This window comes from Coregonus clupeaformis, chromosome 3 (assembly GCF_020615455.1).
Source record: "Coregonus clupeaformis isolate EN_2021a chromosome 3, ASM2061545v1, whole genome shotgun sequence".
NCBI classification, from domain to species: Eukaryota; Metazoa; Chordata; class Actinopteri; order Salmoniformes; family Salmonidae; genus Coregonus; species Coregonus clupeaformis.
The window spans coordinates 39,797,091-39,823,564 of NC_059194.1; positions in this window are offsets into that span (position 1 = coordinate 39,797,091).

Sequence of the window (26,474 nt, forward strand, 5' to 3'; positions counted from 1 at the left end):
TCCCTGCTCCACTCACCAAGCCTACGGTGTGCGTCGACAGCCCAGCCCGGCCTGTCCCTGCTCCACGCACCAAACCTACGGTGTGCGTCGCCAGCCCAGCCCGGCCTGTTCCTGCTCCACGCACCAAGCCTACGGTGTGCGCCGCCAGCCCTGCCCGGCCTGTTCCTGCTCCACGCACCAAGCCTACGGTGTGCGTCGCCAGCCCTGCCCGGCCTGTTCCTGCTCCACGCACCAAGCCTACGGTGTGCGTCGACAGCCCAGCCCGGCCTGTCCCTGCTCCACGCACCAAACCTACGGTGTGCGTCGCCAGCCCAGCCCGGCCTGTTCCTGCTCCACGCACCAAGCCTACGGTGTGCGTCGCCAGCCCTGCCCGGCCTGTCCCTGCTCCACGCACCAAGCCTACGGTGTGCGTCGCCAGCCCTGTCCGGCCTGTCCCTGCTCCACGCACCAAGCCTACGGTGTGCGTCGTCAGCCCAGCCCGGCCTGTCCCTGCTCCACGCACCAAGCCTACGGGGTGCGTCGCCAGCCCGCCCGGCCCGGCCTGTCCCTGCTCCACGCACCAAGTCTACGGTGCGCTGCCGCCAGCCCGGTCCGGCCTGTTCCTGCCACTCGCACCAAGTCTACGGTGCGCGCCGCCAGCCCGGCCCGGCCCGTTCCTGCCACTCGCACCAAGCCAGGGGTGCGAGTCGTCAGTCCGGCACAACCCGTGCCTGGGTCATCGGTGCCAATTCAGGTACCGCTCTACTGCTCCACTAAGGAGCTGAAGCCTACCGCTCCTGCTACGTCCAGTCCAGCTCCAGCCAGCGGGCCAGACCGGACCAGGGGCGCTATGGGGGGTTTGTTGGAGGGTGGTGGGCAAGCCCGGAGCCGGAGCCGCCGCCGAGGAGGAATGCCCACCCAGCCCTCCCTGTTTTGCTCGATTTAGGCGCGGTCACAGTCCGCGCCTTTAGGGTACTGTCACACCCTGGCTCTGGGACTCATTATGTTGAGCCAGGGTGTGTTCATTCTATGTTTTCTGTTTCTATGTTGGGTGTTCTAGGTTGTTTATTTCTATGTTTGACTGAGTGACTCCCAATCAGAGGCAACGACTGTCAGCTGTGTGCTGGTTGTCTCTGATTGGGAGCCATATTTAACTGTCTGTGTTTCACTTTGTGTTTGTGGGTTTTTGTTCCGTGTTCGGTCATTGTCACTGAGGACTTCACGAGTCGTTTATTGTTTTGTTATTTCGTGTGTATGCTTTAATTAAATAAAGCAAGTATGTTCGCTACTAACGCTGCGCTTTGGTCCACTCCTTCATACGACGTTCGTGACAGATGCATGATCTTTTTAACCTTAGATATTTTAAGATCCTTACATACCATGAACTTACTAATACTTTTTAGTGTATAACAGGCTATGAATATGTCCTTTAACCTGTCACACTCTCCCCGACAAAATAAATGTTGTCCCAACATTACCAACATTGTCTTCTTAAACAGTCTATAAGCACTGGACGTAGAAAATCCTCTTCTGTAAGCTAGTCCTTGAGCAGAGGTCAAAGTTCACAGTTCAAATAGAACCAAGAAGTTATATTCACAGTCCATATCTGTTGACCAGCTGTATAAACAGTCCATAAGCAGTCTTTTCTCATACTATTGTCAACAGTCCATCAGTTTTAATGATCTATATGCATAGTCTGCTAATTCTCTCGTGAAAGTCTGTGAAATCAGTCAGTAGTCCATGGTCAAACATGTCAACTCTGTCTGTGGCCTCAAGTTTGCTGAAGTCCATACATGTAGGGTGGCTGAAGGTAATATCGCTGTAGTGATGGCAGCCATGGAACCAGTCCTGGTGCAGGGTAGACAGGGAACAACTGTGGCTGTGGCTGGATACTGTAGCAGGAAGGGATACCAAGCTGATCATAGGTGGTACGTCTTGGAGGGTGTCTCTCTTTGTGGCAGCTGGTAGGCTGGTTCCTCAGGTTCAGCAGCAGCAGTTAATGAAGGAAAGGCACTTAGTGGACGATCATCAGGCACATTTTCAGCAGGCAAGTTCATCTCCTCAGCAGGCAGTTCTTTAACTGTTGTTTTCTCCTCCAGCTGATTTTCAACAAGAGGCTGTGCTGGTAGCGTATCAGGAACTGGCACCGCAACTGTCTGTTTCACTGGTGGGGGGCCTGTTTTCCGACTCTCTCGCTGGTTCAGCATACCTCTCAGGTACTGTAGGAGATGTGGGGACCTGTAGCGGCTCATGATGAAGGTCATATTCATCCCCGCTGTCTTCATCAGAATCTAGAGGCTGTGATCCAGGCTGATGTCTCTTTTTCTTACTTTTGTCATCTTTAGTCATTTCTGGTTGTCTCTCAAAAGGTAAGTGGTCACAGGACATGAGCAGGTTTCTGTGCAGGACCCGGGAGCGTCCCCTACCCTTTTCCGGTCTCAACTCATAAATCGGCAGGTCTGAACCCATTTGTCTCACTACTGTGTGAATTTGATCTTCCCAATAGTTACGGAGTTTGCCTGGTCCTCCTCTTGGTGTCAGGTTTTTAATCGCCAGGCTGTAGCACTGAACTCCTAACTTTAGTGTCATAGTACTTCTTACTTCTTTCAGCAGCTTTCTGAGCATTTTCATTTGCAATGGCGTATGCTTCTTCCATTCCTCGTTTCCAGTTCTCCACGTAGTCTCACTGGTTACTGGAACCTGCCTCTGTGCACAATCCAAAGAACATATCAACTGGAAGCCTGGGTGATCTCCCAAACAGAAGATAAAATGGTGAATAGCCAGTCACTTCGCAACGGGTGCAGTTATAGGCATAAACCAGTTTGTTTAGAGACTCCTTCCAGTTTGACTTTTGTGTCTCAGTTAGTGTCTTTAGCATTTGCAACAATGTTCTGTTCATTCGTTCCACTTGACCGTTCCCCATCGGGTGGTAGGGTGTTGTTCTGGACCCCGCCATGCCACTGAGTTTCTTTAACTGATGGAACAACTGATTTTCGAATTCTCCCCCTTGGTCATGGTGGATGCGGGAGGGGAACCCAAACTTCAGGGCAAAGTCATTGAAGATGAGATTTGCAGCAGTTTTTCCTGACTTTGATGTGGTGGCGTAGGCTTGAGTGAAACGTGTAAAATGATCAACAATCACGAGGATGTACTCATATCCCCCTTTGCATCTGTCGAGATGGAGGAAATCTATACATACCAGTTCAAATGGCTGTGTTGTCACAATGTTTGTCAGAGGAGCTCTTGTTTCATGGCCTGGCTTTTTCTGCTTGACACAGCTACAAGTTTTAGTCACATAGTGCTCGATGTCAGATTGCATATAAGGCCAGAAGAAGCGGTCACGTACTAGTGATACAGTGCGGTCAGTACCTTGGTGTCCCATGTTATTGTGCAACTCTTCCATCACTTTACCTTTGTACTGCTCTGGTAGAACTAACTGCTTGCGGGCTGTAGTGATTCTGTAAAGAATACCATCACTGTCGATTGTCAATTTGTCCCATTCTCTGAATAGGCATTTTGTCTTTGGACTGAATTCCTTTTGCTCTTTAACTGGCGGTTTGGAACCAGACAGCTTGAAATCGAGCACAGGACGGATGACCGGATCAGACTCTTGTGCCTCTCTTATCCCCTCTTTTGGGATCGAGCTGATTGTTGCTGTAGTTGTCTCACCTTCAGCTGATACTGACATAGATGCAGCTGAAATTGACCAAGGCACAAAAGGCTCTTTCTGTACCTCTACTGCTTGTATCGTGGCGGCAATGGTGTCTGGTGGAAGCTCCTCAGAACATTCTCTCATCAGTGACTCTACATCCAGTGGCATCCTCGACAAAGCATCTGCATCACTGTTCTCTCTGCCTGGCCTGTACTTTATTGTAAAGTGGAAATCACCCAATTCTGCAACCCACCTGGAAGTGGTTGCGTTCAGTTTTGCAGTAGACAGAATGTAGCTGAGCGGGTTGTTATCACTGTATACAGTGAAGGTCGGAGCATAGTACAAATAATCATGGAACTTATCAGTGATTGCCCATTTTAGAGCTAGAAATTCTAGCTTGCCAGAGTGGTAGTGATAGTTCTTCTCAGCTGCTGTTAAGGTTCGAGAGCCATAAGCAATGACCCTAAGCTTCCCATCTTGCTCTTGATAAAGAACTGCTCCCAAGCCTTGGTGTGACGCATCAGTGTGTACAACAAATGGCTGAGTGAAGTCAGGGAAACCTAAGACTGGTGGGTGAAGCAGACACTCAATCAGCTGTTCAAGTGCCTGTTGATGCTGGTCAGTCCACAGGATTGTTTGAGGGCACCACATGACTTACTTTCTTTGTTTTTGCTTTCCGTGGGTGGTCAGGTATTTTCTCTGAATCTGCTTTCAGGAGGTCATACAGACAGCTGGCCCTCCTAGAAAAGTCTTTGATGTACTGTCTGTAGTAAGTGAGTAAACCAAGCATTTTTCTGAGCTGGCCCACAGTCTGTGGTCTGATCTCTTTCAATGCTCTTACTGCTTCAAAATCGGCTGGGTCAACTTTGCTGCCGTCTGCAGACACTATTCTGCCCAAATAACGGACCTGGGGTTTAAAGAGATCACACTTACTTGGCTTGAGTTTGATGCCATACTCTCTGAGACGCTGCAAAACCTTTTGCACATCATTCACATGGCTGTCGAAAGTTTTACTGAAAACTAGCGTGTCATCCAGATAAGGAATGCAGATGTTGTCCCGGAGCCCTTCCAAACATTCCTCCATACAACGCTGAAAAGCTGCAGGAGCGTTCATGAGGCCGAATGGCATACGTATCCACTCATAGAGTCCCCATGGGGTCACAAATGCTGTCAGTGATCTGCTTTCTTCAGAGATGAACCCTTGGTGATATGCTTTTCCCTGATCTAAAAGGGAGAACCAGGAATTACCACCTAAACTGTCCATGATGTCCTGGACCCGAGGGATGGGCTGGCGGTCGGGATGTGTCTTTCTGTTCAGGTCTCTGTAATCTATACACAACCGGAGGGTCCCGTCCTTCTTCCTAACACACACGACAGGTGAAGAATATGAAGAGTTTGACTTCCTAACCCAACCCTGGGCTATGAGGTCATGAAGGTAACCCTTCATCTCCTGATACAGTGGCCTGGGCACTGACATGTATGTGCGCTTGACTGGTTCAGAGTCCTTTAGAGAAATAGTCATTTTCAATCGTTCAATGCAGCCAATGTCATTGTCTGATCTGGAGAAGGAGTGACACTCTTCTCTAAGCATTTTCCTAACAACCTCTCTCTGTTCTTCGGTTAGGTGACTTAAACCCAGTGGCGGCTCCTGAAAAAATTCTCAGGAGGGGCAATTTTTCTGATGATTTAGGTGACCTACACACATTTAAAAAAAGATATGTCCAGCAACAACATGAAGACAGGGGCAGCATATAAGTCAATACCAGAAGCATTTATTGACTGATCTCAAAAGTGTTGGCTTACCAGGGTTGGTGGAGCCCTCAGTTTCATCTTTGCCTCGCAAAAGCTAACTCAAACACTCCGCAAAACTTCACACACTGGATTAGCCGGCTGAGGATGTGGCGGTTCTTGCTAATGTCGTAGTAAATATATTTGTTATAGTGAATATGGAATATGATATGTTGAGTAAAATGTTGTGCTAAGATCTATTTAGGTCAGGAGCTGGTTATAAGTTATGTTCCTATCCAATAACAATGGACAAAAGGGTCCTATCTTGTCAGCCTTGTCAGCAGGTGGCCAAGGACAACACCCACGCCATAGGCCTCTCAGTTCTTCCAACTCACGAGTTCTTGCTCTGAGGACACACACACACACAAACACACACACACACACACATCATCACTGTTAAACACACACACACACACACACACACATCATCACTGTTAAACACACACACACACACACACACACACAAAAATCCCCTCTCTTAGGCTGAACATTTGAAGACAGAGAACCCGACTCAGAGCCAATGCAACAGTGACAGTAGCCTGGAGGGGACCTCGCCCAACTAATCAGGACCAATCAGAAGATCAGAACTACTAGATTGAACCTACTTCATTTATTGCATAAAATGTCTGCACACAATGTTTCGGGGCTCTCTTCAGAATAATAATAATAATAATAATAATATGCCATTTAGCAGACGCTTTTATCCAAAGCGACTTACAGTCATGCGTGCATACATTTTTGTGTATGGGTGGTCCCGGGGATCGAACCCACTACCTTGGCGTTACAAGCACCATGCTCTACCAGCTGAGCTACAGAAAGTGGATACTCATGGATGCGCATTGCAATTGTAAAATGTCAACACAATTGGAGACACCACATCATTTTTGGAGACATGTTATTGACAGTAAACTATTGTAGATGCGACTGCTAACTAAATAAAACATTTTAGCTGGCTAGCTAATCATCTTAGCTAAATGTGGGGCAAACAATTCAGTTATTTACCGAAATTTGAGGGATTGGGGTGAAAGAAATCGAGTTACATAGTGATACTTTACGATATAATGTATTGACAATATCGCAATATTTTAGCGCTAGTTGGCTGTACCTGCACCAAAACACCATTATTGTTCCTTCATAGCTTGTTCTCAATCTTTTCACATTGGGAGCCAATTTGTTTTCAGCACTTTTATTTCCATGACTGATCAAAACTCGTTCTCATGGCTTTCTGATCCCTCTGCAACAGACATATGGTGCGCAATAAAATCACAGTATCGAATCGCAATACGTATAGAATCATGAGACTCGCAATGCTGATGCATATATCTTATCGTGAGGTTCCTGGCAATTCCCAGCCCAAGTTCATTTGCCACAACAAATCTCTTCGCTAGCAAACGCAATGTGTCTCCAGCAATGTTTACTTTTTTGACGTTCTATGGCATCTCCACTTTCCAAGCATATATGACCACATGTAATATTTTGGTAAGTGATGCAAATAGTGAACTATGTAGGGCCAGGATGTAAAATATATGTAGCTGCAGCAATTTCTCTTATCTGATATGGTAAGTAATGGGGCTTGATTTATAGCTCCCTAAGAGTTTGACGAACGGGTCCGTGAACGCGATTGCAGATATCTTTACCTCTGAATAAACTGCCTTATATTATACAATTATCCACCTTGTCCAAAAGTCTCTACTTTTTCTCCGTTCTCCAGTAAACTTGTTTTATCAACAATAGTAAGGTTCAATGACACAGAAAGCAGTTCAATGTCGGGGTACAGTCGCTCTCTTACCAGGATCGCGGTCCGCTCTGACCAGGGTGAAGGTGGCCGGCTCCACCTCTCTGCCAGCAGCGTTTTCATTATTTAGTCCGTTCGTAGCGGGTATGTACACGATCAACAAGATCAGTCCAAAACCGAAGATCAGTCCAAAGCAGAATGTTTGCAGAATGTTTGTAAACTAAGTCTACAAATTAAAAACATAAAATAACGCCACACTGCAGGTCGCAACATAGACGCTGATAGCCGCCATTGTCTTAGTTACGTTCAACGTTACGCCACGTATGACGAAAGCGCGTAAGTGCATGCACACAGACACCCATAGAGAATGTATTGAAAGCTTTGAAATGTGAAAAAAATAGATTTTACATGACAGGCTATGAGAGACTTCTGGGCGATTTTCAACCTGACTGAAATCGCCCAAAAAACGGGCGGGCCATTTGAAGCACGACTTTAGCCTGATTTGACATTTAGTGGCTGGCAGATCAGACGTGAACACTGATAACTGCTGTTGCCGTGATATAATTTTTTATAAATTTATTAAAAAAAATTATAATTTTTTTTTTATTTTATTTTTTTATAATTGATTAGAAAAAAAATCCCTTCCTTTTCCCGTTTGGCAGTGCGTCGCCCATATCGCCCTATTGAACAAGCCGTCCCTGCTTAAACCTACTGGTGGATCCCACTGTTCAGTAGCAGTACATGGGGTTTGAACACTGGTGTGATTCACTGTGGCTGGGGTGACAGCTTTTTCAAAGACTTGGGCAGGTAACACAGTCATAATGGTTTGTACTGTACCGATTATGGTGCGTCCTAGCAGGGCAATGTCGTGGTCAGTGGGGTTAGAGACATCAAGCATGACAACTGGAAAAACACCTTTCTTAACTCTGACTAGTGTGTCAAAGAACTCAAGTTCATCTGGCCACTGCGGGTTCAGGTCTGGCTGGAAAAGCATTGTCATGTCATCTTTGAAAGGCTGGGAAGCTACCCGGCACTCAATCTGAATGCTACTGTGTTTTGGTACAGCAACCTTCTCTTTCTTGGTTTTCACTGCGTATTCATCTGTCTGTTCTGCACTAACAGCCTGTATAAAAGCTCTCACCTTATTTCTTTTGAGGCTTGGGAAAGCTTTTTTTACTGTACTGTACCGTTTAGTCTTTTCGGTCATTGTCAGGATGTGCTCAATAACATTGAAACCTATGATGGGATGAGATAGGTGACAGCCTTTCATTACCATCACTGGGATGATCAGTTCCTTCGTTTGGTCAGTTTCAGAGGCTAGCCGAAAAGTTGTTTCAATCCATCCCAGGTACGGCATTTCAGTCCCATTTGCTGCCGTCAATCTTAGATCATCAGGTGAGTCCAGAATTTCTGAAACATCCCTCAGCCTTGCATTTGGGAGAGATTCCGCTTTCCATCGTTCATCAATGACCGATACCTGAGAGCCTGTGTCCCATAGGGCTTGGAGGTGGTGGCGATTCAAGTGACACTCAACAAGGCACTGTCTACCGACTAGCGAGGTGACCTTATGGGGGTGGCAACCTTGAGCTAGGGATGGTAAAGAGTGGGCATTTTCTTCTGTACAGGAAAGCTTTTCACAGGTAGAGTCAATTTTCAGGTGAGTGCATTTTTCCTTATGTTTAGTCCAATGTTGGTTTTGACATCCTTTGGAACAGTACAGTGTCTCTTTACATGATGAACATTGTTTCAGGTTCTCAAATGAATCTTCTCTGGCACAATTTGCACATTTCTGGGACTTTTTGGTAGCTACGGTTAACACTTGTCCCTCAGCGGTAACCCTTCCCCGTTTAAAGGGGCCTCTTTTGATGGTCTGACTCCCGGATTTTACATCCAGCTTGAAAATGTTCTCCACTCCCACATCGGAAGCAGTGTGTGCAGCGTGCATCTGTTCTGGCCTGCTGGCAGACAAAACACCTCCTTGGAGCTTGAGCAGAGCGGTTGGTATACAGGTTAGGTGCATATTGATACTGCGCAGGGTCAGGTGCTTGGGGCTGACTGTAGTTGCTGTAATACTGCTGCTGGGAAACAGGTGGCTGGGGGTCCCTATCTGGCCTCCTAACTGGAAGTGGGGCATGGGCATAAGGCGATGACTGAAACATAGGCTGCTGTAATGTCTCCTTAATCTGAGCAATCTCTGCACTGAGACCTTTTAGGAAGCTACACCTGTCTTAAGTTCAGCTAACTCTGTTAACAGTTCTGCGGGTATCTTAGCCTTTGCTTCCTTCACAGGACACTTTGCAGATGGCGTATCTTCTAACTGGACTACACTTACAGTTGTAGCAGGCTGTGGGGCATTAAAACGCTTTTTGTTTCGTCTTTCTATCTCATTAGCACAAGCAATGTTAAGCTTCTCTAGCAAAACCTCATCTGATGTTTCGCTATCAAGCAGGAGAGGCTGCATGTCTATCCTGATACTGTCACTCTGGAGACCTGTAAGGACTGTGTGTAAACACATGCGCTGGACTAGAGCAGGGTCATACTTAAGCCCTGATTCTGACTCCTGGGACGCAAATAGTACTTTCTGCCTCAAATCTAAGACGCGCATCAGGAAGCTTTGAGGGGTCTCCTTGCTATGCTGTGCTTCTGAAGCTAGCTGTTTGTAAAGCTCTGTTGCACTCTTCTCTTGGAAGTGGGAACGCAGGATGCATCTAAGTGTGGGAAGAGTTAGCTGGGGTTTACCTTCCAAGTAGCTGCGTAGCTGTGAGCCTGGAGAAATAGCCCTGATTACTGCGTCTACTATTTCTACCTCAGGATAGCCTCTGTTAAGTCCATTCTCAATCTGATGGGCAAGGCTGGAAAAAGTCAGTTTATCTTTCTGGCCCGGTTCACCTATCTGACCAGAAATTTTTAACTCTTTGCGCCAGTATGAGCCGGGCTGTGCACTGGGTGAGAGCTGCATGCTCCTCTGAAGATGGGCAGGGGGTTGGGGCTGGCGCAGAGAATCACTGGCTTGGTCTGCAGTACTCTGCTCAGTTCCCACCCCTTGTTGTGGGGTTACAGTTCTCAGTCCCTCTATTCTGTGATGTGTTCTGGCTGTTTCAATATCATGGTCAGTTTGCCCTGTCTTGCTATCTATGCCACTGATCATCTCCGTCATTTTGTCTTTAAGTAACAATAATTCCGACATGCCGCCATCTTCTAACTCTGCAACTTCCTCTCTTTCAAGGAACATCATAATGTGAGTCATCAGTGATATGCGGGATTTTTCTTGAACATCTCTTCTCTGTTTGCCTGATATGTCAAGGAAATCACATACGTCTAGTAACTTGTCTTTAGTCAGGGTGTGCAATTCTCCTACTACCTCTTCCTGTAGTTCTTCCAAGGCGGTTGTCATGTTGACAGGACAGGAGGAACCTTTACTGTGCAGGAGTTGACTCTGAATTAGATGGTCCTTACTGTCTCTGATGGTCTCTCAACGGCCTCAGGTGACACGTACTTAACCCCCAACTTCCAGCTCCCCTCGAACAGCAACACTTTCCTCACTGCAGCCTGCCTGGGTTGTTATGTAGGGATTTAGCTGGCTCAGAATTCAGCGACCAGGATGTGGAAGCCGGACATCTGAGCAGCAATCTCAGCGGAGCCTCCAAAATGTTACGCCCCTGAAAAAGGGGAGAAATAATCACGAGAGTGACGCAGTTGTTTCCTCACTGAAAACTTTAGTGTAATGAGTTTTACAAAAATACCACATTTTACAGAACAACAGATCTACAGGAACCAGAGTTTTGTAGGGTACAAAGCTTATTCAAGTCACAACAGCATAAACTGTAATTCACTAAAACATATACAAATGTTTCAATATAACTGTCAAACACAAAGTAGCTTTAGCTCAGTAACCCATAACTACATTTATCAACCATGTCAACAAAGTATTCGAAACACATTATACAAATAACCCCAAAATATATTATTAACAGCGCACATGCTCATTCACAATTAGCATAAAATGGCAGCTACTCTCAATACGAAGCTATTTCGCTGCAACCAAGCAGATTTCACTCACACACGCACCTAGTACTCCCTTCAACTTAACTCTAACTTACTCAAGATGTTACTAACACATACCTTAAACTCTCTTGACATGTTAGCAAGTTATTACATTCAAATTAACTCGTTTTATATCAATAACGTACCTGAAAAAGGGGAGAAATAATCACGAAAGTGACGCAGTTGTTTCCTCACTGAAAACTTTAGTGTAATGAGAAAAAGACCGCGATTTCCCCAGGAAGTTGGGTGGAGACCAGAGCAATCGATCTCAGGCTCATAGATTAAGAGCATTTAGTAGATCACAGATTAACACTTGTATCCTTAAATTAGGCACCACAAAATAAAGTAGTCAATATAACGTTTACACATTCCTCTTACAATATTTACCCTTTTACACTTGACGGATTTTAACACATTTATGAATTTTATCAATCTCTATGAACTAGTACTGGATGCATGATCTTTTTAACCTTAGATATTTTAAGATCCTTACATACCATGAACTTACTAATACTTTTTAGTGTATAACAGGCTATGAATATGTCCTTTAACCTGTCACATGTGCAGTTGCAAACCGTAGTCTGGCATTTTTATGGCAGTTTTGGAGCAGAGGCTTCTTCCTTGCTGAGCGGCCTTTCAGGTTATGTCGATATAGGACTCGTTTTACTGTGGATATAGATACTTTTGTACCTGTTTCCTCCAGCATCTTCACAAGGTCCTTTGCTGTTGTTCTGGGATTGATTTGCACTTTTCGCACCAAAGTACGTTCATCTCTAATAGACAGAACGCGTCTCCTTCCTGAGCGGTATGACGGCTGCGTGGTCCCATGGTGTTTATACTTGCGTACTATTGTTTGTACAGATGAACGTGGTACCTTCAGGCATTTGGAAATTGCTCCTAAGGATGAACTTTTTTTTTTTTAGGTCTTGGCTGATTTCTTTTGATTTTCCCATGATGTCAAGCAAAGAGGCACTGAGTTTAAAGGAAGGCCTTGAAATACATCCACAGGTACACCTCCAATTGACTCAAATGATGTCAGCCTATCAGAGGATTCTAAAGCCATGACATCATTTTCTGGAATTTTCCAAGCTGTTTAAAGGCACAGTCAACTTAGTGTATGTAAACTTCTGACCCACTGGAATTGTGATACAGTGAATTATAAGTGAAATAATCTGTCTGTAAACAATTGTTGGAAAAATGACTTGTGTCATGCACAAAGTAGATGTCCTAACCGACTTGCCAAAACTATAGTTTGTTAACAAGAAATTTGTGGAGTGGTTGAAAAACGAGTTTTAATGACTCCAACCTAAGTGTATGTAAACTTCCGACTTCAACTGTACATATTCATGTATATTCATATGTGCGCGTTCGCATGTGCGTGCATGCCCTAAACAGACTGGAAAGGTTTACATTGTGTTTCCAATGTCCTTATGAAGATCCATTGAAGGTCCACTTCAAATTAGGGTGGATCTTAGCAAGCAAGACAATAATACATCAACATGAACAGAATGCATTTGATAACGGTCCCTTCAGTCAAAAACAGGGTTTCAAGACGTTCTCAATAGGTATGACAATGGTTGGCAATGCAAATGACGCAAAATAATCCACTGCAAACATTGAAATGGTCTAAGAAAAGAGCTGTTGATGTACAAAGGTTAAGCTCGAGTTCACCAGCAGATCTTGAAACATTTGGATTGTCAGACGATGCTCCTTATGAACATAGAAAAAGAAAAATGTTGAGCTCTCTTCTCAGTCATTGTGTAAAAAAGTGTTTATTATTATCAGAGATATCCTGAAATGAACTATTGTTGTACATAATGGTAGTGCATTAACATTGAATATTACTCTTAGCATAGACCTCCTTCACAATAGATCCAATGCCAAACATTTTATTTACTCTGAGAACATTGCATCCTCAAGTAAACTTTATTTGAGGTTATTGTTATTCTTTCAAACATTTTATCAGTTGGAAATGTGGGGGTAGAACTTGGAAATAAATTTAAAAAAGGCACTATTATTTTCCCTGAAACACTTTTATAACAGTAATAACAAAAGTCCTCGTTTTGGGAGAAGGTTGTGCTTTCTTAAATCTAATTGTCCAGTAGTAATGATCATATTTTTAAGATGAACTGTCCTTGGTGTTGTTTCTCTACACACTAAATTACAGCCTATATAGCCGTAGGTGCTCATCAAAGGAGAAGTACAGAAACATTTATTACATCAGCAACACCACACTTTAATACACTCCCCCAGCCAAATAATGTCACGATCGTCTAAAGGAGCGGACCAATACGCAGCGTTGCGAGTGAACATGATGACTTTATTAAATAAAGCAACCACGAAAAACAACAAATGACGATAATGAAGTCCACAGTGACACGACTGAACACGGAACAAAAACCCACAAACAAACAGTGAAACACAACAGTATATATATGGCTCCCAATCAGAGATAACGAGCCGACAGCTGACACTCGTTACCTCCGATTGGGAGTCATTGACCAATCACCACTAAACACAAACAAAATGAAACTCACCCAACCCCAACACCACCAAATGAGATACACCCTGGCTCTAACACACAGTCCTGGAGCCAGAGTGTGACAGTACCCCCCCCTAAAGGTGCGAACTCCGGGCGCACCAGCATACAGTCTAGGGGAGGGTCTGGGTGGGCGTCTCTCCACGGTGGCGGTTCTGCCCCTGGTCGTGGTCCCCATCCCACCTTAGTCACCACCCGCTTCCCTAGCCTCCTCCACATGACCACCCCCCAACTAAACCCCACTGGGTTAAGGGGCGGCACCGGACTAAGGGGCAGCACCGGACTAAGGGGCAGTACCGGACTAAGGGGCAGTACCGGACTAAGGGGCAGTACCAGGCTGAATGGCGGATACTGGCTGGACGGCTCTGGTGGCTCCCGGCTGGTCGGTTCTGGCGGATCCCGGCTGGACGGCTCTGGCGGATCCGGGCTGGACGGCTCTGGCGGATCCTGGCTGAACGGCTCTGGCGGATCCTGGCTGGACGGCTCTGGCGGATCCTGGCTGGACGGCTCTGGCGGATCCTGGCTGGACGGCTCTGGCGGATCCTGGCTGGACGGCTCTGGCGGATCCTGGCTGGACGGCTCTGGCGGATCCTGGCTGGACGGCTCTGGCGGATCCTGGCTGGACGGCTCTGGCGGATCCTGGCTGGACGGCTCTGGCGGATCCTGGCTGGACGGCTCTGGCTGATCCTGTCTGGCGGAAGGCTCTGGCTGATCCTGTCTGGCGGAAGGCTCTGGCTGATCCTGTCTGGCGGAAGGCTCTGGCTGATCCTGTCTGGCGGAAGGCTCTGGCTGATCCTGTCTGGACGGCTCTGGCGGATCCTGGCTCGACGGCTCTGGCGGATCCTGGCTGAATGACGGATCTGGCTGCTCATGGCTGGCTGACGGATCTGGCTGCTCATGGCTGGCTGACGGATCTGGCTGCTCGCGGCTGGCTGACGGATCTGGCTGCTCATGGCTGGCTGACGGATCTGGCTGCTCGCGGCTGGCTGACGGATCTGGCTGCTCGCGGCTAGCTGACGGATCTGGCTGCTCGCGGCTGGCTGACGGATCTGGCTGCTCATGGCTGGCTGACGGATATGGCTGCTCGCGGCTGGCTGACGGCTCTGGCTGCTCATGGCTGGCTGACGGATCTGGCTGCTCGCGGCTGGCTGACGGATCTGGCTGCTCGTGGCTGGCTGACGGATCTGGCTGCTCGTGGCTGGCTGACGGATCTGGCTGCTCATGGCTAGCTGACGGATCTGGCTGCTCATGGCTGGCTGACGGATCTGGCTGCTCGCGGCTGGCTGACGGATCTGGCTGCTCGCGGCTGGCTGACGGATCTGGCTGCTCATGGCTGGCTGACGGATCTGGCTGCTCATGGCTGGCTGACGGATCTGGCTGCTCATGGCTGGCTGACGGATCTGGCTGCTCATGGCTGGCTGACGGGTCTGGCTGCTCATGGCTGGCTGACGGGTCTGGCAGTGGAGGCGGACCCCAGCCTCGGATTGCAGTCATCACCTCCAGCAGGGCGGCTCCCATCTGCAGGAGCTGCTCTTTCTGGTCCCGAACCCGAGCTTCCAGTCTAGCATGGGCTGCGTCGGCTCCTGCTGATTCCATAGCAGGTGTATGATTCTGTCTGGCGGAAGGCTCTAGCGGCTCCTGTCTGGCGGAAGGCACTAGCGGCTCCGATCTGGCGGACGGCTCTGAAGGCTCATGGCAGACGGGCGGCTTTGCAGGCTCAGTACAGATGGGCGGCTTATGCAGCGCTTGACAGACGGGCAGTTCAGACGCCATAGGGCCGACGGGCAGTTCAGGCGCCGTTGGGCAGACGGCAGACTCTGGCCGACTGGTGACGCACCCCGTAGGATTCGTGCGTGGAGCAGGAACAGGCCGGGCTGGGCTGGCGACACGCACCTTATCCCTGGTGCGAGTGACCGGAACAGGCCGGGCCGGGCTGGCGACGCACATCGTGGACCTGGTGCGTGGAGTAGGAACAGACCGGTCCGTACCGGGAACACCCACCACTGGCCTTAACTGGGGATCAAGAACGGACCGGACCAGACTGGTAACACACTTCAGTCTCTCATGCCGTGCCACAACAACTTCCCTCCTTCCACTCGCCAATGGCTCCCGTACTCCGTTAGCCTTCACTCCTTTTCTCCCTGTGGCAGCCTCCTGCTGCCCAGCTGCCCAAGCCATGTGCCCCCCCCAAAAAATTTCTTGGGGTTGCCTCTCTTCCACGGGCTTCCAGCCTCGCCTTCGCGCTGCCTCCTCGTACCACCTCCTCTCGGCTTTGGCTGCCTCCAGCTCTTCACGAGGGAGGCGATATTCTCCCGGTTGTGCCCAAGGATCCTTTCCGTCCAATAACTCTTCCCATGTCCAGACCTTAGGAGGCGTCCATAACTCCTGTGTAGGTAGGTCCTGTTGCCGCTTGTTACGCTGCTTGGTCCTTTTGTGGTGGGTTATTCTGTCACGATCGTCTAAAGGAGCGGACCAATACGCAGCGTTGCGAGTGAACATGATGACTTTATTAAATAAAGCAACCACGAAAAACAACAAATGACGATAATGAAGTCCACAGTGACACGACTGAACACGGAACAAAAACCCACAAACAAACAGTGAAACACAACAGTATATATATGGCTCCCAATCAGAGATAACGAGCCGACAGCTGACACTCGTTACCTCCGATTGGGAGTCATTGACCAATCACCACTAAACACAAACAAAATGAAACTCACCCAACCCCAACACCACCAAATGAGATACACCCTGGCTCTAACACACAGTCCTGGAGCCAGAGTGTGACAAATAATAAATGTGTCACTGTGACAAATTGACTGGAATTCATAAATAGGAGGGAGGTTATATTCAGTAAACAATAGGAGAAGACTGAGGTGTGGTTTCTCTGTACTGTATGCTCAGGAGTTGCATTCCTGCACATTCCCACGTATCTGATTCAATGGATTCCTATGTTAAATTAGTCTTATGTAAATGATTCTTAGAATAAATGACTGTTACATTGTTCTTGAATGTATGTGCATAATGTGTGTGCATGTGGAATTGGTGAAAATATGATTCTCCCATTGATATACTGTAATTTCAGGGATTTTCTGGCCGTTTCTCCAGTTTTACTCTCTTTTTCTCTATTTTGAGTTCTGCATGGCTGTCTGATTTTAGGTCAACAGTTAAGAAGGGTCAATACCTTTTCTCTTGAGGCATGATGATAGAATTTACCTTCGGTCATAAGCTTCATCTTACCTTCCACTGTGAGTGCCCCTGACCAGAATCAGTCAGCCTGTTATACGGAGACCGACCATTGTGTTTTCTCAATAAGCTCATGCACTTTTGCACATGTACGCGAGGGTGTGTGTGCGCATGCGTGTGTGTATGTGCGTGTGGTGAGCATACTCATTGCGAAAACACCACAGTCTGTCTCCATATAACATGCTGACTGACTTAGGGCAGGTCACTCACAGTGTTTCAGACATATCATTAGCCGCCCACTAAAGTGGATCCAACCTAGAGCATGCTGGGTAAACCACACCACATCACCTCTTCCTTCTCCTCAGCGTATGAAGGAAAAGAAGCAGCAGAGACTCGGGCAAGAGAACATGGTGGAACCCAAGCTGCTAAGGCTGCTGGGAAGGGCGAAGTAATCAAGCAAGCTGTTATAAGCTCTGTCATGTGGTATCTCCAGCCTGCAGGGCTGGTTCATTCAGAGGGGACTTAATAAGAGTGGATAGAAATTATGTGTCCCAAATGGCATCCTATTCCCTAGATAGTGCTAATGGCCCTGGTAAAAAGTAGTGCAATACATTGGGAATATAGTGCCGTTTGGGATGCATCCAATAAGAGTGGGTGGAATAAGAGCATCAGCTAACCTCAGGAGGCAGGGGTTTGTCTGTCTGTCATACTGGGTCTCATTCATGGTTCAATGCTGCAGTCAGGTCCTCACCTGGTGTGGGGATTGAAGGACAGGCCCTCCACAGCCAGACGAGTGTTAACCTACGACCTATGGTATCGTACTGCCACAGTGGTTCAAGGTACTGAGGCATTTCAGTCAGGTCACCCTTGCTAAGAGTAGGGAGAATTGGAGGGTTTGAATCAGAGACACTTTTGTCCTTTGAATTGGAGGAAGGAGGAAAGATACGTTTTCTTGCTCTTCTGGGAAAGTGTCTCCTGAAACGTTGCTTTGATCACTGTTCCAAAAACAAATTGAAGCCAAGCCACTTGGAACAGTGAAGCTCATCTTTTCTAAAAGTGAAACACTTTAGAACAGAAAGACGGTTAATGAGGAGAGGCTGAGCACAGCAGCAGGCCCAGATCTGGTGGAGATGATCAGTACGCGTGCCTTTCCGCTTCAGATAGAAAGTTGACATTTTCAAGCTAATTAGGCTTTTCAGGGAGCATATTGGAGTAAATTGGATTCTCGTCAACATCGCTCAACATCTCGTTTTGGCGTTAACAATGTCTTGACTATCCGACTGTTCGACTGACAACGCTATCTTCCGAGACAGGGAACAGGGACTGCAATCTGGCATGGTCTCTGTTTCTAGTCTCTGCATTAAAGTAGATGGAATGAAATGCTGGTTATGTTACTGGTTTCTTTGTGCTCAACATATTGCAAACACTGACAGTAAATAACACTTAAACCAGTCCTCACCCTGGTAAACATACAGTACACTGAAACGTCAACAAATGTATTGTCACATAAGGGGAAACTACACCTATCATTCTCTCCAGATCTCAGTTACAATATGTGTAGTACTTGTTTGGTATAATAATACGGAGGTCACAGGCATGTCATACACTGTTTTCCTCCTTCACTGCTTCCTTTACGTAACCAATAACAACAGAACAACTCTTTACATTACATTTTCATTGGCTTTCTTATCAGTAAAAGCAGCCTTTCACCATGTAACGGTACTCCCCCAGCATACTGTAAAGGCAGTAAGTCAGGACTTTCCTCTCTTCTAATTTCAGATATGATAGATGTTAAACAGTAGGTTTAACAGGGAGGCAAGTGCACTCCACTGAATGAGACTTTATGAAATATAACTCCATGAATTTAAAACTAATGTGCAGGTTCTCCAATAGGCCTTGTAAGATAAAGGGCCTCAGAGAGCAGACATTTGAAGTTATCATTTCAGGGGAATGATCCAGAGAAAATGAGTTCTTGTGAAATAAATAGTGTCCCAGGGAGAAATGGGGTTTAAAAGCCTGAGAATTAATCAAATTATAGACAAGTGTGACTATAATTTGGAAATAGTCTGCAGAATGTGGGAGAGATAGGAAAAGTGTGTGTGTGTCCCTGTGTCTGGAGGGCAGACAGTGAGGTGCAGCAGGATTACATACGTCCCATGCTGCTGTGACTTCTACATGCACCTCCAGCCCTCCACAGGGAGAAGGACTCCAGCCTGATGAAGTAGAGCAGGAGGACCATTCACCTCCTCCACAGGAAGATGAAACATCTGCTCAAATTACAGGGGACTGCAGGAGCCATGTACACTCATTATTAAACCATGCACACGCTCATATATACATAAATCTGAGACATTGCATACAGAAACAGGAAATCACGACATTGTAGTCATTTAACAGCAATCTTATCAAGAGCAACTAGGGTTAAGTGCCTTGCTCAAGAGCACATCCACAGTTTTTTCACCTAGTCAGCTCAGGGATTCAAACCAGCGACCTTTCAGTTACTAGCCCAACGCTCTTAACCACTAGGCTACCTGCTGGATTTTACAACACCGCCTGTAGCTAAATACTTTTCACTCTCCACACAGCGAGCGAGCTGAAACCTCACATCACAAATGTCCAAACAAATCACTCAAACAGAGCCTAAAATAGTTTTTATGGTGATAGTTTCCCGTTTTAGGCTTTGGGGGATTTTCAGAATTATCGCCACGGCAATAAATTGTAGCCAGTCCTTGGGTAGGCCCCTTGGCAAGACAAGTATTGATCTATTTGAATTTAGTGTGTATTAATAGTGTTCCATTTGGCTGTGTTATGATTCTGGTGCATTAGAAGCTGGGGTGCTGAAGAGATATATTGCCTTGAGGGTTAAATTTGAAATACCTTATTATGTTCTGTTTCGGCCAAGACTATGACTAACCTTAATTTAAAACATAAAAAATGCTTTACGGTCTCGTTTAAGTTTCACATATATTAGAAGAGGTCGCTGAAATATTTTACAATGGCCTGTGTCGGCCAAGTAGTACTTTTCGAGAGTAAAATATCAGAGCTTTAGGGTGTTATTAATAGATAAAATTGTTGTATTCATTTTTGATGACTCATCCAGTAGGCTACTTGACACTCAAGACCGAGTGAATAATTGATTTGGTCCAGTTCTTTCATGATATCAGATTGCTTGAAGACATATAAATGTGCAATTCAAACATATATATTTTTGCCTCCTGCAAACCTACATCAAATACAGTACCACACATTTAATCCATAGAGGCTACACACGGAGAAAATAGAAAATGAACTGATCTATCATGTGTCTACCTCATCAGTTTTACTGGACCATTGTTCCCTAAGCTTATCATATCACATAGCCGATAGGAGGAGTTACTGGAATTTCCATTATACTGTATTAATCAAATTGAATACCAAGCATACAGTATTATTATTATAGCAGCAAAGTGTGAGCTTGTGGTATGCAAAAACCAGACTTCCTAAATAAAGTTTTCATGTTGTTGTATTTCGGAGACCTTTGAACTTTTGTGCATGTGGCGTGTACCTTTAGAAAATGATTAATTCACCCATAGTCTCCCGCCTTCATTGTTATGATATTACTATATCAAACTCGAGAAGTAGGTATTCCAAAGCAGATGAGGCAAAACATTAATGTTGAATATTAACGTGTGGGTGTAGTAGGAATATATCATTTTTATTATGTATAATTTGCCTCTCTCTGGTACTCTCTCTTTCTCTCCCTCGCTCTCTCTCTCTCTCTCTCTCTGGTACTCTCTCTCTCTCTTTCTCTCTCTTTCAATTCAATTAAATTCAAAGGGGCTTTATTGGCATGGTAAACATGTGTTTACATTGCCAAAGCCAGTGAAATAAATAATAAACAAAAGTGAGGAGGCACCAAACAATATCAACAAAAATACGATTAGAAATGAACAGACATTTCAAGTGTTATATTATCAGCTATGTACAGAGTTTTACTGTGCAAATAGTTGTAGTACGAATAGTAGTGGAAGATAAATAAATAGATACATATTGGTGGTATTTACAATGTTGTTTGTGCTCCACTGGTTGCCCTTTTCTCATGGCAACGGGCCACAAATCTCGATGCTGTGAATGAACACTGCGGTATTTCGCCTAACAGATATGGGAGTTTATTATTGTTTGACTTTTTAAAAATTATTTGTGGGTCCGTATGATCTGTGGGAAATATGTACAGTGGGGAAAAAAAGTATTTAGTCAGCCACCAATTGTGCAAGTTCTCCCACTTAAAAAGATGAGAGAGGCCTGTAATTTTCATCATAGGTACACGTCAACTATGACAGACAAATTGAGAAAACAAATTCCAGAAAATCACATTGTAGGATTTTTTATGAATTTATTTGCAAATTATGGTGGAAAATAAGTATTTGGTCACCTACAAACAAGCAAGATTTCTGGCTCTCACAGACCTGTAACTTCTTCTTTACGAGGCTCTTCTGTCCTCCACTCGTTACCTGTATTAATGGCACCTGTTTGAACTTGTTATCAGTATAAAAGACACCTGTCCACAACCTCAAACAGTCACACTCCAAACTCCACTATGGCCAAGACCAAAGAGCTGTCAAAGGACACCAGAAACAAAATTGTAGACCTGCACCAGGCTGGGAAGACTGAATCTGCAATAGGTAAGCAGCTTGGTTTGAAGAAATCAACTGTGGGAGCAAATATTAGGAAATGGAAGACATACAAGACCACTGATAATCTCCCTTGATCTGGGGCTCCACGCAAGATCTCACCCCGTGGGGTCAAAATGATCACAAGAACGGTGAGCAAAAATCCCAGAACCACACGGGGGACCTAGTGAATGACCTGCAGAGAGCTGGGACCAAAGTAACAATGCCTACCATCAGTAACACACTACGCCGCCAGGGACTCAAATCATGCAGTGCCAGACGTGTCCCCCTGCTTAAGCCAGTACATGTCCAGGCCCGTCTGAAGTTTGCTAGAGTGCATTTGGATGATCCAGAAGAGGATTGGGAGAATGTCATATGAAACCAAAATAGAACTTTTTGGTAAAAACTCAACTCGTCGTGTTTGGAGGACAAAGAATGCTGAGTTGCATCCAAAGAACACCATACCTACTGTGAAGCATGGGGGTGGAAACATCATGCTTTGGGGCTGTTTTTCTGCAAAGGACCAGGACGACTGATTCGTGTAAAGGAAAGAATGAATGGGGCCATGTATCGTGAGATTTTGAGTGAAAACCTCCTTCCATCAGCAAGGGCATTGAAGATGAAACGTGGCTGGGTCTTTCAGCATGACAATGATCCCAAACACACCGCCCGGGCAACGAAGGAGTGGCTTCGTAAGAAGCATTTCAAGGTCCTGGAGTGGCCTAGCCAGTCTCCAGATCTCAACCCCATAGAAAATCTTTGGAGGGAGTTGAAAGTCCGTGTTGCCCAGCGACAGCCCCAAAACATCACTGCTCTAGAGGAGATCTGCATGGAGGAATGGGCCAAAATACCAGCAACAGTGTATGAAAACCTTGTGAAGACATACAGAAAACATTTTACCTGTGTCATTGCCAACAAAGGGTATATAACAAAGTATTGAGAAACTTTTGTTATTGACCAAATACTTATTTTCCACCATAATTTGCAAATAAATTCATAAAAAATCCTACAATGTGATTTTCTGGATTTTTTTTCTCATTTTGTCTGTCATAGTTGACGTGTACCTATGATGAAATTTACAGGCCTCTCTCATCTTTTTAAGTGGGAGAACTTGCACAATTGGTGGCTGACTAAATACTTTTTTGCCCCACTGTATCTCTAAGGTAGTAATACATTTGGCAGGAGGTTAGGAAGTGCAGATTAGTTTCCACCTCATTTTGTGGGTTGAGCTAACGTGCGCTAATGTGATTTGCATGACTGTTGTAAGTAACAGCAAACTTTCCAGAACATAGACATGTCTTATATGGGCAGAAAGCTTAAATTCTTGTTAATCTAACTGCACTGTCCAATTTACAGTAGCTATTACAGTGAAAAAAATACCATGCTATTGCTTGAGGAGAGTGCACAACAACAAAAAACTTACACGGCAACTGGTTTGATACACTCATCTCTGAAGGTAAATAATGTACTTACATTCGGTAATCTTGCTCTGATTTGTCATCCTAAGGGTTCCAGAGATAAAATGTAGCATCGTTTTGTTTGATAAAATCAATTGTTATATTCAAATGTAGGAACTGGGTTCTACAGTTTGAACCCCTGCTGTCTCTGGCTCCACACCCATCCTGCACGGCCATCTAGATGTGTGAAAGTTAGTGTATAAGCTAATGATCTATCATGTATGACATTCCTGGGAGTGTGTAAACTTACATTTGTGTTACCATATCATGTTTGTATGTTCTCTATAGTTATGTACTTGAAAATGTATCAATTGACCAATTCAGCACTTTTGGGCAGACTTGACACAACAATTCTAATTTCTAAAGTGGAAGTTGGGAGAGTTTTATTCGGGTGGTTCAGTGAAACAATTATAGTTTCTGAGGTGGAAGTTGGGAGAGTTATATATATTTATTTTTTTTGGTGAGGGAGGCCTGCTCTCTCCTTTCCCAGATGTTTAGTTCATTTCATTCCGATCTCCTCTGCATTATTGTAGCCATCTGCTGCAGCCTGTCAACTATGCCTCTGCCTATCCCTGTTCTCTCCTCTCCGCACAGGCTACACAAACGCCTCACACCGCGTGGCTGCTGCCTCTCTAACCTGGTGGTCCCTGCACGCACCACACACCTGGAGTTCCAGGTCTCAGGCAGCCTCTGGAACTGCCGTTCTGCCGCCAACAAGGCTGACTTCATCCCAGCCTATGCTACCCTCCAGTCCCTCGACTTCCTGGCGCTGACGGAAACATGGATTACCACTGAAAACACTGCTACTCCTACTGCTCTCTCCTCGTCTGACCATGTGTTCTCGCATACCCCCGAGAGCATCTGGTCAGATGGGTGGTGGCACAGGAATCCTCATCTCTCCCAAGTGGTCATTCTCAATTTTTCCCCCTAACCCATCTGTCTATCTTCTCATTTGAATTCCACGCTGTCACAGTCACTAGCCCATTTAAGCTTAATATCCTTGTCATCTATCGCCCTCCAGGTTCCCTTGGAGAGTTCATCAATGAGCTTGACGCCTTGATAAGTTCCTTTCCTGAGGATGGCTCACCCTTCACAGTTTTGGGGGATTTCAACCTCCCTACGTCTACATTTGACTCATTTCTCTCTGCCTTCTTCTTTCCACTCCTCTCCTCTTTTGACCTCACCCTCTCACCATCCCCCCCTACTCACAAGGCAGGCAATACGCTTGACTTCATCTTTACTAGATGTTGCTCTTCTACTAATCTCACTGCAACTCCCCTCCATGTCTCCGACCACTACTTTGTATCCTTTTCTCTCTCGCTCTCCTCCAACACTACTCACTCTGCCCCTACACAGATGGTAACGCGCCGCCGCAACCTTCGCTCTCTCTCTCCCTGTCATGAGCCCTCTCACTCCACTGGGTTACCACCTTAAGTTGTTTCCACTCTGCTCACCACTCTCTCTCTACTCAGCCTAACTAGCTCCACCTGTCCCTGCTCTGCTCGGCTCTAATTACTCTGCCAGCTGCGCTGCATTACCCACTAACCTCTCCCAGTATTTAAGGCCCTGTCTTTCAGCTCTCAGGTGTCAGATCGTCTGCAAAGCTCACACCCGGAACCTGTTTGCTCGCGCTTCTGGCTCACCCTGGTTTTGTGACCCCGGACCTGCCTGTTCTTGGATACTCTTCTGCCTCAGGAGATCCAGACCTGCTTCTGCCATTACGACTCCTGACTACTCTTCAATCCCGGTAACTCTGACCAGCCTTCTGCCTTGCTACTACGTATTTTGGATTTCCCTTGAACTGTACTTCTGCCTGTTTTCATCCGCCCCGTTGTGTCTGTGTTTCCTTCCCCCAGGACTTCTGGACCACCAACCACCGGGCGTCATCGGACGCATCGCTGCCACTGGGGGAGGCACAGACCCAGCACATCGGACGGGATAACCCCTGGAGCCTTCACTCACTCCCTACATCCCTTTCCCCTTAAGTTTAAATAAACTTTCTGGTGTGACGCAATTGTGGTCCTCCTTGTCGTCTGTCTGAACCGTGACACTCCCACTACTCTCTCCTCTTCCATCCTATCATCTCTTCCCTCTGCTCAATCCTTCTCCCTCCAATCTCCTGATTCTGCCTCCTCAACCCTCCTCTCCTCCCTTTCTGCATCCTTTGACTCCCTGTGTCCCCTATCCTCCCGGCCGGCTCGGTCCTCCCCTCCAGCTCCGTGGCTTGATGACTCATTGCGAGCTCACAGAACAGAGCTCCGGGCAGCTGAGCGGAAATGGAAGAAAACTAAACTCCCTGCCGACCTGGCATCTTTTCACTCCCTCCTCTCTACATTTTCTTCACCTGTTTCTGCTGCTAAGGCCACTTTCTACCACTCTAAATTCCAAGCATCTGCCTCTAACCCTAGGAAGCTCTTTGCCACATTCTCCTCACTGCTGAATCCCCCCCTCCTCCCTCTCTGTGGATGACTTCGTCAACCACTTTGAAAAGAAGGTTGACGACATCCGATCCTCGTTTGTTAAGTCTAATGACACTGCTGGTCCTGCTCACACTGCCCTACCCTATGCTTTGACTTCTTTCTCCCCTCTCTCTCCAGATAAAATCTTGCGACTAGTGACTGCAGGCCGCCCAACAACCTGCCCGCTTGACCCCATCCCCTCCTCTCTTCTCCAGACCATCTCCGGTGACCTTCTCCCCTACCTCACCTCGCTGATCAACTCATCCTTGACCGCTGGCCATGTCCCTTCCGTCTTCAAGAGAGCGAGAGTTGCACCCCTTCTCAAAAAACCAACACTCGATCCCACTGATGTCAACAACTACAGACCAGTATCCCTTCTTTCTTTTCTTTCCAAAACTATTGAGCGTGCCGTCTTTAGCCAACTCTCTTGCTATCTCTCTCAGAATGACCTTCTTGATCCAAACCAGTCAGGTTTCAGGACTGGTCATTCAACTGAGACTGCTCTTCTCTGTGTCACGGAGGCTCTCCGCACTGCTAAAGCTAACTCTCTCTCCTCTGCTCTTGTCCTTCTAGACCTGTCTGCTGCCTTTGATACTGTGAACCATCAGATCCTCCTCTCCACCCTCTCCGAGCTGGGCATCTCCGGCGCGGCTCACTCCTGGATTGCGTCCTACCTGACCGGTCGCTCCTACCAAGTGGCGTGGCGAGAAGCTGTCTCCGCACCACGTGCTCTCACCACTGGTGTCCCCCAGGGCTCAGTTCTAGGCCCTCTCCTTTTCTCCCTATACACCAAGTCACTTGGCTCTGTCATATCCTCACATGGCCTCTCCTATCATTGCTACGCTGACGATACACAACTAATCTTCTCCTTTCCCCCTTCTGATAACCAGGTGGCGAATCGCATCTCTGCATGTCTGGCCGACATATCAGTATGGATGACGGATCACCACCTCAAGCTGAACCCTGGCAAGACGGAGCTGCTC